This window comes from Eulemur rufifrons, chromosome 5 (genome assembly GCF_041146395.1).
Source record: "Eulemur rufifrons isolate Redbay chromosome 5, OSU_ERuf_1, whole genome shotgun sequence".
NCBI lineage: Eukaryota > Metazoa > Chordata > Mammalia > Primates > Lemuridae > Eulemur > Eulemur rufifrons.
In genome coordinates this window covers 37,805,110-37,817,809 of record NC_090987.1, presented here as the reverse complement: position 1 = coordinate 37,817,809, position 12,700 = coordinate 37,805,110, and the positions used below count along the sequence as shown (strand labels likewise).

Below are 12,700 nucleotides of genomic sequence, written 5' to 3'. Positions count from 1 at the left end.
GCTTTTTATTTGAGCAGGCAAGCACAAACACATGCCCGCAGCCTGCCCCCACAGCACACCTCCTATATTTGGAGGTATTTCTGACATATCTCTTAGTCTTTTGTTTTGATTTAAAACTCTAGAATATGTTTTCCGTTTTATAATAATAATTACTATTTGGAGAAAAAAGTGTTATCATAGCTAACATTTATTAAGAGTTTGTGCTAAGCACACTACTAAAAACTTTATGGATTACCTGATTTAATCCTCTGTTAAATATTTACAAGTAATATTTTGATTCTCCTGATGGAGAAACTGAGGCATAGCACCATGGAGTAACTTGGTTTGGGTTTCCGTCCCCAACGTGCAATGTCCGTCTGTCCCAGAACTCCCAGCCCCTTCCCTGCTCTGGCGTCTCTTCCTTTCTTCATCCTGCAGCTGTGCTCTATGCTGTTTTCTTGTTACAGAATGAACTGTTTTGCATGTGTTCCCAATGAATTTAATCTGCGACTGAGGAACTGTTCCGATTCCTGTGCTTCTCGGTATTAGCAAGCCTAACTACTGGGCCAGAGCCTTCCTGAGAGATGAAACATTCTTGACACTTCCATCCGTGTTGTCAACATCTCTAATAATGGAACAGACTCTGGGCCCATCCCCGGTGCAGTCTGCTGTCCAGGTGGCCCCGTCTCTCTCCCTACTTTGTGACTATCCGGGAGAACAGGATGCGGAATGGAGTTTGCCCCTATTTCCTTTGGTGTTTTACTATTCCAGACTGTTGGAACTCACTTAAAACCTGTCATAGTCATCACTCCAAAGAAAACACCCTATTAACTATACGACACTATGAGAGAACTACGGCCAAGCCAGCTATTTCTATCTTCAATTTAACAATTCTTCCCACTTACAATCGTGCCAGCACAAGAGTAGCTTACAATGAAACTATTTAAATCTCTTGCTTGGTACCTATAAGTGGAAAACCAGAGGCTAACCACAGTGCTTAATAAAACAAGAAAGAACAAGAAAATATATGTAATTTACCAAGAGACTAGGTAAATGCTTTTTGAGCACCTAGCAGAAAATGTATGGAAGGACATAACTGAATCTACCCTGGTTCCTTTGTAGTCTCTTCTCACCCTCCTTACTCAGAGACACACGGACACAACTTCATTACTGACATCATTCAAGGGTCTTACCACTGCAACAGAGTATCTGTTTGAATATTTAGAGAATGGAAAGGCGGTTGGAAGGATGAAAATGAATGAATTATTCTGTCATTGTAAGACTTCAGAGTGACTAGGAAGCTTAAAAACACACTCAGAATTGAGGCTTTGCAATGACAAAGCCAAAAGGAGGAGATTTAGCCTTAGGACTGGGAGTTGTATATCAGCTTAAAAGAAAGAAAGCAAACCGAAAACTGGACAAGAGTCCTAGTTACACAACTTCAAAAGTATATCAACATTTCAAAGACTATATCAGATGTCCATACCGCCCAACGATCTTTTAAGAATGGCCCCGTTGCTTCTTTGAATCACGATGGATAATCTGCCTGGTTGGCTTTATACTCTGAGAAGCTTAACATTTCCAACTTCTATTGCAAGGTTATTTAAATAGTCACCCAATCAAAATGACATGTGAAAAATATTAAGTTTATATCAGCTCATGATTCAAAGACAACACTCGAGGGTGTGTGGGGTTGGGAAACTCCCAAGGAGCCGCTGACAGCATTCTGCCCTTGGCCGCACCACAGCCAACAATGCGAGGTCTGTAGGTGTGTGTCTTGTGCAACTGTCCACACCCTTCTGGGCTTAGGCTTGGTTTATCATAGTTCAAGAATTTACCCAGAGGCACCAAGCCGGTCCATAGGCACACTGGGCACTAGGCATATCTATCCATAGTTCTCCCTTCCCCTTCCAACAAAGAACAGAACCAAGCCCTAACCTGCAAATCACTTAAAGAAACAGAACTTTCTCGGGTAATCACAAGAATTTCTCTTTTTTTTTTCTCTTCCTTTTAAGATGATCAGATATAGAAGTTGAAAAGTTTGGGTAGTTGTTTGATACCACGGCTTCCCGGAACTTGTTGTTCCTCTGACTTTTCATTCAGAAGGCCTAGGTGAGAAACAAATACTGGTGCTAAGTTTGAAAATCTGCCTAAAGGATGACAAATGGGTTTCTCGAGAGCCTGACGCAGAATGTACTTGGGAGCACGAATCATATCTTCTCCATTCGGCTTTTCTAATCATCACAGACACCTAGCCGGGGTGAGGAACGGAACGCTATTTCTTTAAACAGGGTTCCCTGGCTTTGCTTGGTTGTTACAAGTTTTATTCCAGTCTCTCTTACTGTGTCCAGTACTTTTCTCTGAATCCCACCCTTAATGCCATCTTGTTCCTTCTGCAAAGAATCGTCAAAATGGTGATGTTTTAATGAAATACCTTCCTCAGGGCCCCTAAGATTATGGATCAGTGGGATTCACTTAAAAGACCACTCTTGTTTTAATTTTTCTTTTGTATTGACTGTTTATGCTGTGTTGAGACTAGAAAAGTTTTTATACTTTTAGGTAAGCTCTAAAGGCTCCAGGGCCTTCTAAGCTGTTTTTAAAAAAATCAGTTTTTGGAGGAGTGGAAGGGGCGGGCCCAGCCGAGCCTAATGAGGCTGGGCGGGAGTTCTGGAACACATCAGCTCAGATCACAGGAACAAGTTCGGGCGAGCTCAAATTCACCTTTCAGTTACGAAGCCCTCCCAGCCTGGCAAGGTCTGCCACTGTTTGAAAGTGGTGGTTAGCTGTTATGCACGGTTATAATTTATCTTCTGAATATGGAGCGCACAATAAGAAAAGTTGCACAAGAGTAAAAATAATCATTACCACCAGAAAAGATAAACAGCAATGTCATTACTAAGCAAACTGACACATGGCATTTATGTAGCAGCAGGAAACCATTCTCCAGTGACAGTGTCCTTTCTACTGATACTGTGCCTTGATTAGATTCAGACAGTCCACCAAATAGTGATCCAACTGAATCATGCATTTTTTTTTCAACATTTTCTTTTGCAAATGGTATTGCCATCAGATTGGAGCTGCTGGGTGTCTACCTTTGAAATATGAATGCATGAAAAACACATGCCTTGTACGAGTACACCTGACTTCTCACCCCCCCACCATCCTGGACACCTTCGCAAGGCCAGAATGAAAAGTGTTCTGCACCCACTCCAGCTGGCTGCTTTGGGGACAAAATGCTGCCACTTTATCTCCAGGCATCTTGAGAGTAACCATTCAGAAGTGAAATATTGATAATTCATCTATTTGGGGCTATAAATCCTACATTTTTAATAAAAAGAAATGGTATTTTAATAGGTGACTTACATAATAACAACAGATTGAACCGTCTGGTAGATGGACCAGACTCTTCCATTAACACACCATGGGTGTCAGCAGAGGGCATTAATGTGTTCAGTGGACCCATGACATGTCTTTCAGTGTGACTTTCCGATACAACTCATAGGAAGTTTAGTTTTTTTTAAGTCCTTGAATTGTAAATGAAAATTATAGCATCATGTTTTTTGGTTGTAAGTAAATGCTTCTATTTGGAAGTTAAGGGGGAAAGGTTTATTGCATTGGCTTAATATAATAAAAAATATTCCTCCAACTTGAAATTAATTTGTACATGGGTTTCTTCCAGCCAAGGATACACGCAGCATAGCTACCTCACTGTGTCCTGACCTAGGCGTGCTTCCTTACTGATACAAAGAGACCTCATATCTCTATGAAGTTGGTCACGGTGGCCTGGGAAGATGACATCAGAGCTGTACGGTAGACACAAGAACAAGGCTGTCAGGTGTGACACTGCCTAGCCTCCAAGCTCTCTACGTGGCCAAAATGCAGTTTGTTTTTTGGAAATGCACTTACGATGTTTAAATGTTGGTACTCATCTGCCATAAAGAAGCTCTCAAATGAAGCACTAAACCAGAATCACAGTTACGTGACTGATAGAAAGAAACTACCAGGTTGGAGGAGCCGGAGTCTGCCCCTAAAGAAATTGTCACGAGATTCTTGAGCTGGGCTGTATGAACTAACATGCAAACTTTTAAGCCTCTTTGAATGGAATTGTTCTCAAGAACACAGTAAAGCCGAGCACACTTTGCACACATTAACCTTATAAGAGATTGTTTGAATCATCTATGAAATACCTACTAATTAATTTTCCAAACAAGAAAACAGATCACATGGTTTATTATGAAAGTTCTTGTATGATGAGGGGAAACATGAAAATACGATAAAAAACAGCAAAATGGGGTGCAAGCAAAAATGGCTGGGGCATTGCTCAACGATACTGTTCATGACTGATCAAAAATGAGTACAGTCTGTGTTACTGTCACCAGCGACGCAGATCACGCCAGAGTCAACAAGAAGGGCCTCGCTCTGCCAGCCTGTCCCCAGCCACACCAGCAGCCAAGCCCACAGCCCTGCATGTTGACGCATTTATGCTTCACCACCCTTCTCTGCAGATCGGGTGCCCAAACTTGGAGACTCATGTGGATCACCTGGGTGCTTATTAAAACTGAAGGTTTCCCTCACATCCCGAGAGGTACAGATTAAGTAAATAGCAGGTGCAGGTCAGGAATCTGCATTTTTTCAGGTACCCTGATCTGACCCCGATATAGGGACATTAGGGAAAAGGTATATTGGAGGAAAGCACTCCGAAGGCTGGGGCCACAATTCCGTTAATCTGGTTCATTACTCTTTCCTTTCAGAGTGACTAGGCTAGAAAATCCCTTTCTGGTTTGTGCCTTAAAGAAAAAAGAACGTGAATCTTTCCTGCCCAGATTGGACTAAGCCAGTCAAGTCCTAAAGGTCACTCCAGCACCTGATGGCTCAAAATGTTTGACCTTCACTCTACAGCTGCACTGCAGTGGCTGAGTTGTTCCAGGTCACCGAGGGAAACGCTACGCAAAATTCGTTCACGTTCAACAAATATTTATGGAGAATTTGCTATGTGCCAGGCACAGTGTACAAGGCACTAAAGACTACTGGTGGATCTATTATTTGTTTAAAGACCTAAGCATAGGTTTAGAGGGTGTGTGTTTTCTGGGTTGGTGCATGGGTGTGTGCATGCACGTGTGTGTCTATGTGTTTTGTGTAGAAAGAGTGTGAACGCTGACTGGGTTTGTTGCTTTGGTGGGGCACTTTGGGGCCTGCCGTTCTAGTAGCAACAAGAAGGGAGGGCACAGCAGGAAGGGGGTGACTAACACAGCCATGGGCCTGGATGCCCCCCGCCCTGGAGAGTAGCCCTCGATACCCCAGTGTCGGCCCATGCATCATTCCAACTCTGGTGGGCACACTGTGCAAGGTCAAAGCTGGCCACTGACTGTTTGGATAACGAGTTGCTCTTCACAGGTGCCACCAACCAGCCATCAGGCAAGTGGCAAGGTCCCTGGTCCAAGGCCAACTTTGTCCCTTGCAGCAGGCAGACTTGAACACTGGGGGCCTGAGAACGAAGAACTTGGGAAACCCACAGGCAGATGAGAACAAGATCTGTTTATCCCACTGCCCAGTCTGAGGCAGTGCTTTCCAAATTTTCCAAGTCATGACACACGTAGAAAATGACAGTGCTGTATTTGTATGACACTGGGGTTAGCAGGAGAAAGCTGCTCGTGGCTGGAAGCAGCTGGCCCGGGAGCTCTGGCTACCTCGGGTGCCGAAGGGCTCAACCTGGTAAGATGTGTCCTGGCAGTGGCTGAGCAGCTCTGGGCTAGGGAAGAAGGTGAAGGCCACCTTGAAAATAAAATGGCCTGAAATATCATAGATGACCTGTCCTCTTGGCTAAACACCAGTCTTAGAACACAATTCCAAGAGTTGGTATGATGGACTACATGGCTGAACACGGGAAGCACTGAAAAATCCCATGCCCGATCCCTGCCCCAGAACAATAAAATCAGAACCTTTGGGGGCAGAGCCAGGCACTGGCTTTTTTTTTTTTTAAGAGTCTCAATTGATTCTAACCTGCTCCCAAGGTTGCAAGCCATTGCTAACACAGGGGAAAGAATAAAGGTCGTGCAGTCAGTGTGGGATTCGGAGACCGACTCTTAAGGTTAAGTCGCTTAACCTCTAGAATCTCAGGCCTCTCCTCTGTGAACTGGGGTAGTAAATGCAGTCTCTACCTGTAATGTTCCTGGGACACATTAAATGAGATAATATATGCAATGAACTCAGCCCAGCCTTTAAACCTAACTTTGTAATTTGATAACTTTATTCCATTGTTTCCCCTTCACTGTTTTGAGGATCTGGCCTCTACAATATTTTACCCCGTCATTAATTCATATGCTATGCAAACTTTCGAATGTCCACTCTGTGGCCGGCACAGTGTTTGGTACCAAGGACACAAGGGGGAAAAACAAGTGAGAAAGCGCTTTCCAGGGAGGGGGGTTCTATCTAAGACGAGGGTGAGTTTTTGGTAAGTGAAAGGTTAAGAGAGGTCGAGAATCTGACCCACAGTCCTGCCCTGAGTCACTGCATGTTCCAATACCCATGTGACTCAGGAGCGGCACTGCTCTGCCGTCCTCCCGGTGGGATGCGCACGCAAGAGGTCTGCAGCCGACAGGGTGGCCTCCCCCTTCGCAGATCAAGTGCGATTTGTGATACTGAAGTGACAGATATCTGCTCCTAAATCTAAACTAAAAGGCAAACCAGATTTTTGTCTTGAAAATTTAGATGAACAAATAAAAATGAGTTGTGGGGGAAAAAAAAAACCATGTAGGAATAAAATTAACCCTTCAACGTAATACATCCCAAAGTGGGCCTATTTATCCTGTGTTATTTTTCTTAATAGCACTCACTACTCACTAAAATACTGCTTTTTGGTTGTTTATTGGCTGTCCCCTCCCCTTCCCCAGGTGAGCCACACGAGAGCAGGGACTTTTCTTGGCCACTGCCTGCCCTGGCAGAGGGGAAGCACACAATACATCTATTGAACAAATGAACGAACATGGCAGGGAAAACTCAGCCACCGTGGCTACCTTTTCTTTAACTTATGCTCTAAGACAAGACTTTATGAGTTAGATTACTTTAAAAGTGAGGCATTTTGTTCCCTTGTGGCAAAGGAAGTTTGTTGAATCCACCAGTAGTGTAGCGTAAGTTACTGAAGGACTGGCTTTTTAGCACTCAACAGAAAATCCAGTTTCATTGTTTAAAAAAAAAAAAAGCCTTTTGAAGTCAACTGTTTCATTTACTCTTTGCCTATATAACCGAGGAGCAATTTTAGAAAAGCAATATTGCAAGATGAAAAGAAGAGACAGAAAAGAGGAAAATTTCCCCTATTACCCTGGAGAAACTTTTTTCCATTTTTCATTTGCCAGGTGCTTGTTCCCTTTTTAAATCCCTCTGTAAACTAATTTTCTTTTTTTAAAGATCAACCAATCTTACCAATCAAAACTGTTCATCATTTCTGTGTTAGGACTTTTCATGGGGATATGCTCTCTCTTTCCATTTGTGCTGGGACTATATAGCTCAGGTTGGCTTCTAGTCATTGAAAAAATTCTAATAACCTAGTCTGTGACTTTTAAATTTGATATAGACATTGAATTATAAAACATGGGGATCTAAAGAGCAAGTTATAATAAAAAGCTTTCCATTCAATGCCATGAAATTATTTTGAAAGCAAGCACAGCAAACTGGCAAACCTGAATGCATTTTTTTTCCTAGCATTTTTGTTGAGTCAATAAAACATGGGTCTGTGGGACAAGGATGCTGGACTCATGTGTAGGGTCTGTAGAGTTACAACTGGAACTGTAAAGTCATAAAAAGGGGCAGAATAGAATCCCCAGCCCTAAAACAGGATTCACGGCAAACTCCCTAAGCTGGCATATAACAATTACAATAGAAGGCTCTGCAATTGTCCTCCAAACGTACGCACCAATCCCTTAATGTTGCACTTGTCTGACTTTCCTTTTGGTGTAGCTCCACGTCAACAATCCGGTAATGGCCAACACATCTGAGTGACGCACGCCAAAAGCCGGCTCACTGCTGGCAAGGCACACACGCTTGGCATCTCTGTCCTAAAGCTCCAAATACACACACCCCTTGGGTGGCCATGGGTGTCGACTGACTACAAGGCTGAAAGTAGAGTCCTTTGAGTTTTGCAATTACCTACATATGCCAGTGCGCTTAGTAACTCTGCTGCTATTTAGGAGAGAGCAATTTAGCCTAATCTGCTTATGTGGGAGTTAACTCATGTACTGGATTTAAAATGCACAAAAGCTCTGTCAAGCAGTCAGGTCGGATGGCTCAGGGGATTGAAACATGAGATCTCGCCTTTCACCCCTAGGTCACTGGCTGACAGACAGCTCTTTCAGCTAAGACCCCTGTCTTAGGGACCACTCGGTAGGTTTGGTTAATTAGTAGTTTCAGCCCACTTCCTGGTTTTAAAAAGTCCACCTCTGAATAACCATCAATACTGCTGCTATTAAGACTGTTTTTGTTAGAGGTGATGGTAAAGAATAAAGTATTCCTACCTTTGAACTCAGACTTTTGTCTTCTTTTAAAGCAGGCACAGAATGTATTTTTAATATCACACACGTGGCTAAGAAGATCTGCAGTGTCTACCTCACATGTCTAGATATCTACAAGCTACAAATCAAGCTAATAAACTATTGAGTAAAATATATTCTATTTTCTTAATATATCCAGTTAAAATCATTTCTTGATGGTGATCTATTTTTCTTGACTTTTTTCTTTAACTTATTTGATGTAAAATTACTACAGATCTGAACTGGGTGTTTTTCTTGGAGATCATACTTCAAAATAGCCATTGGAATTGGCACTCTTAGGATCCTCTGAAAGGGATCGGGGTTTATCACTGAGAGGGTGTAGATTAGCCTCTGTCTCATAAACACCTCCAAAGAGCTGTTCTTTGTCTCATACACACGTTGGTTAAGACAGAGTACATCACTGATGTAGGCAAATAAATGCTTCAGTTAATTTGAAAAAATCTGAAAACTTCAACCCCTTTAGTGCAAAAACCACTTGATGATGGAAGTGAATACCAACGCAAGTGATTAACCTTATGAGATGTAAAGTCAACTTGCTTACTGAATCACTGCGTAGGGCTTACGGGGTCTCTCGCTCCCGCACACACGCAGTGGGAACACTGGTAACCTTGGTAATTAAAGAAATGAAGATTGAAAAGATATTTTCTTTGGTGAAATGGCCATTACGACATAACATGAAATATTCATTAAGGAAGAGGCCTATATTCTCTTGGAGGGACCATACATCTTGGTGTTGTTCAAAGCCAGATGGTGAAAATCAAGACCTTTTTAGAAAATTGCAGAGGTTCCTATTTTATTGGTCTGGGGCAGGGCCTTGCATGGGTTTAATGCTTCCCAGGTGCTTCTCATGTTCAGCTTTGTAGTGCATTATACCGCTTTCTGGGGACAATGTTCTAACGCTGCTCTTCAGCCAAAAGGGTAGGTTGATTATAGGTAGAATTTAAAAATCACCTATAATATTTCAAAATGGAGTAAAGGTTCTTTGTAGGACCTTTGAAATCATAGAAAGATATTACACCTTTTAAGGTCACTTGTTACATACAAACTAGCACTTTTAAACTATAAGTCTTCCCTTGAAATCCCAGACAAAGGCCTCCTCCCCTCTGGGCTGCACTAAGGCACAGACAGGTGAGACAGGAACCAAGGGCTCTAATGGGGTGAGACAGAGAAGGGTCCCACAGGGTAAGAAGGGTGTGAAGCTTTCTAGGATTTAGCCCAAAAGGGTTAATAATATACAAGAGATTTTTCCCATAATTAGAAGGAGCACCTGACACAGGAAAAGCATGAAGAGCTATTTCTTCTCTGTCCCTTTGATGACTAAGATTTATGTACAGGTCCCATTAAACTGGCTGTCGCTTTGAAATGAACATTGAGTTATTTACCAAAAAACCTCCAAAATACCCAAGAGGGAGCAAAGCAATGCATGGTGATCAATTCAACATCTAAACCAGTGTTATCTGACCAGTGTCACTTGTGTTAGGTATAAGCAACAGAAATAGAAGTTACTTTGTAAGGCTTGTTTCAAAGAGTCTTGACAAATTCTTAAAGATATCTCCTAATGATAAAGAATGATCTTGGAACTTGTGACAGGTGGGGGTATTTAAGGTGCAGGCAAGAAGTCCCCTGAGACTGTAGTAATCCAGATATGAGATTGTTTCCAAGTCTAGGAAGGGAAGGAATGGGATATATTCGGAATTTGAAAGGCAGTTTGAAAAGAAACAATTGCTGGGTTTGGCAGACGATTAGGTATAAAGGCAATATTATGTGTCAGGCACAGGGCCATGGTGTGCTTTTTATAATCACGTTTAATCCTCCCAATAACCTTGCAAAAGACATTGTTTGTGCCTGTTTTACAAGAGAGAAGACAGGTGTTCAAAAATTGGACATATCCACAGCCAAACAACTGTTGGGCAAATGGCAGAGACAGCACCCAAACCTAGAACTAATGAATCACTAATTATTTTTGCTATTGCTCCTATAATACCATGGCCCACTGGTGACAGGAAGCATAGGGAAAGATTGCAAAAGGAAGATAACAATTCTATCTTTTCTAATTCTGTTGGTGAAAGGGAAATTCAATTTTTGATGTCTATAAGTATCAGGTTGGGGGAGAGTTAAGTTTAATTAGATGCTTATATAAATACATCTGTTCATAGTTCAGTGATGTCCAATAGAAATAAAAAGTGAGACATATGTAATTTTATATTTTCTAGGAGCAACATTAAAAAGGTAAAAAGGAAAAAGTGAAATTAATTTTAATAACACATTTTATTTAACTCAATATGTTATCATTCCAACATGAAATCAACACAAAATATTATTGAGTTGTTTCACTTTTTTTGGTACTAAGTTTTTCAAATCCAGTGTATATTTTACACTGAGAGAACATTTCAATTTGGAGCGGCCACATATAAAGTGCTCATCAGCTACACGTGTCTACCGGCTATGGAATGACACAGCGTGATGTGACGCATGGAATCCAATGCATGTCTCAGGGTGTGGTTAATAAGGGGTGAAAAGTGGACTCCTGGAAATACCCATGGAACGAGGGACTGAGGGAGAATCTCCAAATGAGACGCTATTTGAGGTCTTTACCTAATAACACATAGCACCAAAACCATGAAAGTGGCTAATCATTGGAGAGTCAGGAACTGAATAGATAGAGCCTCAGTCCCTCTGTCTTCTACCACAGCCAACAGGCCAAGTGATGCCAGGGAGCTCGGCAAGGAGCCAAACCCGGGTGGGGCGTGACCAGTGGACAGAGACCCAGCCCGGTACAGTGAGCACTAGAACAAAACCTATTGCTTAAGTCATAGAAATATGGTGTTATTATTAATTATTAACTCCCCCCCTCAAAAAGCAAACTGAGGCAAAAGGTCACCAGACCAGACCACTGAATTTCGCTACAGCTGAGGATTTGCTTTTTGACTCATCCATTTTGTGACTTGATCTCTAGAATGAATTGTTCATCTGAAGAAGCGGCAGTGATTTTCTGTTGTTGAGTTAGGTGTTAGAAGGAATGGAAATAGGCATTTTTTTTTTTTAAAGAACACTACTTATATAACAATATTCTTGAAAGATATGGCCATTACTATAAGATGACTTTGTAGTACCTACTACAGTGCACTTAGGGAAGGTGGGGACTCAATAATACCAATACATGGCTGATATGTTCATTTTATGAAAAAATATATAGTCTTTTGGAGAACGAATAGAAATCAATTTTGTTTAAATCATTTCATTTTGATTGTAGAAATTAAATCTGGAAATCAAGAGAGAAAATATTTCATCTTTCTTCTTCCCAACCTTTACATTCTTTCGTAAACTATCAGGTAGTGAAGTGAGATTTTAAAAAACCCTAAAAATCCCCCAAATCAGTCTTCGTGTAGCTTAAGCTCACAGTGATTTTTATGTCAGTGCTATCCACTTAGGCTGTAAGCTGCCTGTTATCTGTCACTGTTAAGACGTTCTTAAAAATGCAACTGGTGCCCTTCTGAAGCTCAAGCAGTGTGTTTTCCCATTTCCTAGGAGCAGAAACAAGCAGAGAAACACCCTTTTCCCTGGCATCAGCCCCCATGAGCTCACGCCTCCTTCTCTATCCACCAGCAGGGCTGGTGACGATAAATTCCTTTATAAGATCTGGGTATAGTCCCTGAATTTGGACAGAGCCAGGAGGGTTGTCCCCGGGTACAAAGGAAATTATTTCTTTGGAATTCCTTTAGAAATGGGTGGGTGTGGGTGTGGGAGTGGATATCTCATAAACATAAATGTGTAGTGCCTATTTGTAAGCCCTCTTCAAACAATTCGTAAATTTATTTACCTGCCTCGAGCTTTCTCATAAGTTCCATGATCCTTCATTTAAAAAAAAAAACAACAGGACTATTTTGGCTTGTTGGACTTTTGCATCCTGTTCTAAATATAACGCCTCACTGATAGAGTCTCTCATTTTTTTTTCCAGTTCACAAGTTGATGGGCCAAGTTCTCTCCTCCTACAAAATTATCAGAACTTATAAGATGTACAGCCACGTCCAAGAGCAACCTCTGCTGCAGGGTGGCCCACGTGGCACTTTCACGTCCTCACCCCAGCCTTGGCGGGGCCACGCTGCTATGCTGGTCAAAGGAAAAACAGTTAGATCATCAAATACATGCACTTCAGAGTCTGACTTTTCCGTTTTTCA

At 41.9% G+C, this 12,700-nt stretch overlaps 1 protein-coding gene across 5 annotated transcripts in view; it reads right to left on the bottom strand.

Annotated features, from left to right (window-relative positions):
* KCTD1 (potassium channel tetramerization domain containing 1) overlaps positions 1 to 12,700 on the bottom strand; it is a 172,070-nt gene that overhangs the window by 32,172 nt on the left and 127,198 nt on the right. The gene's annotated exons all lie outside the window — the stretch shown is intronic.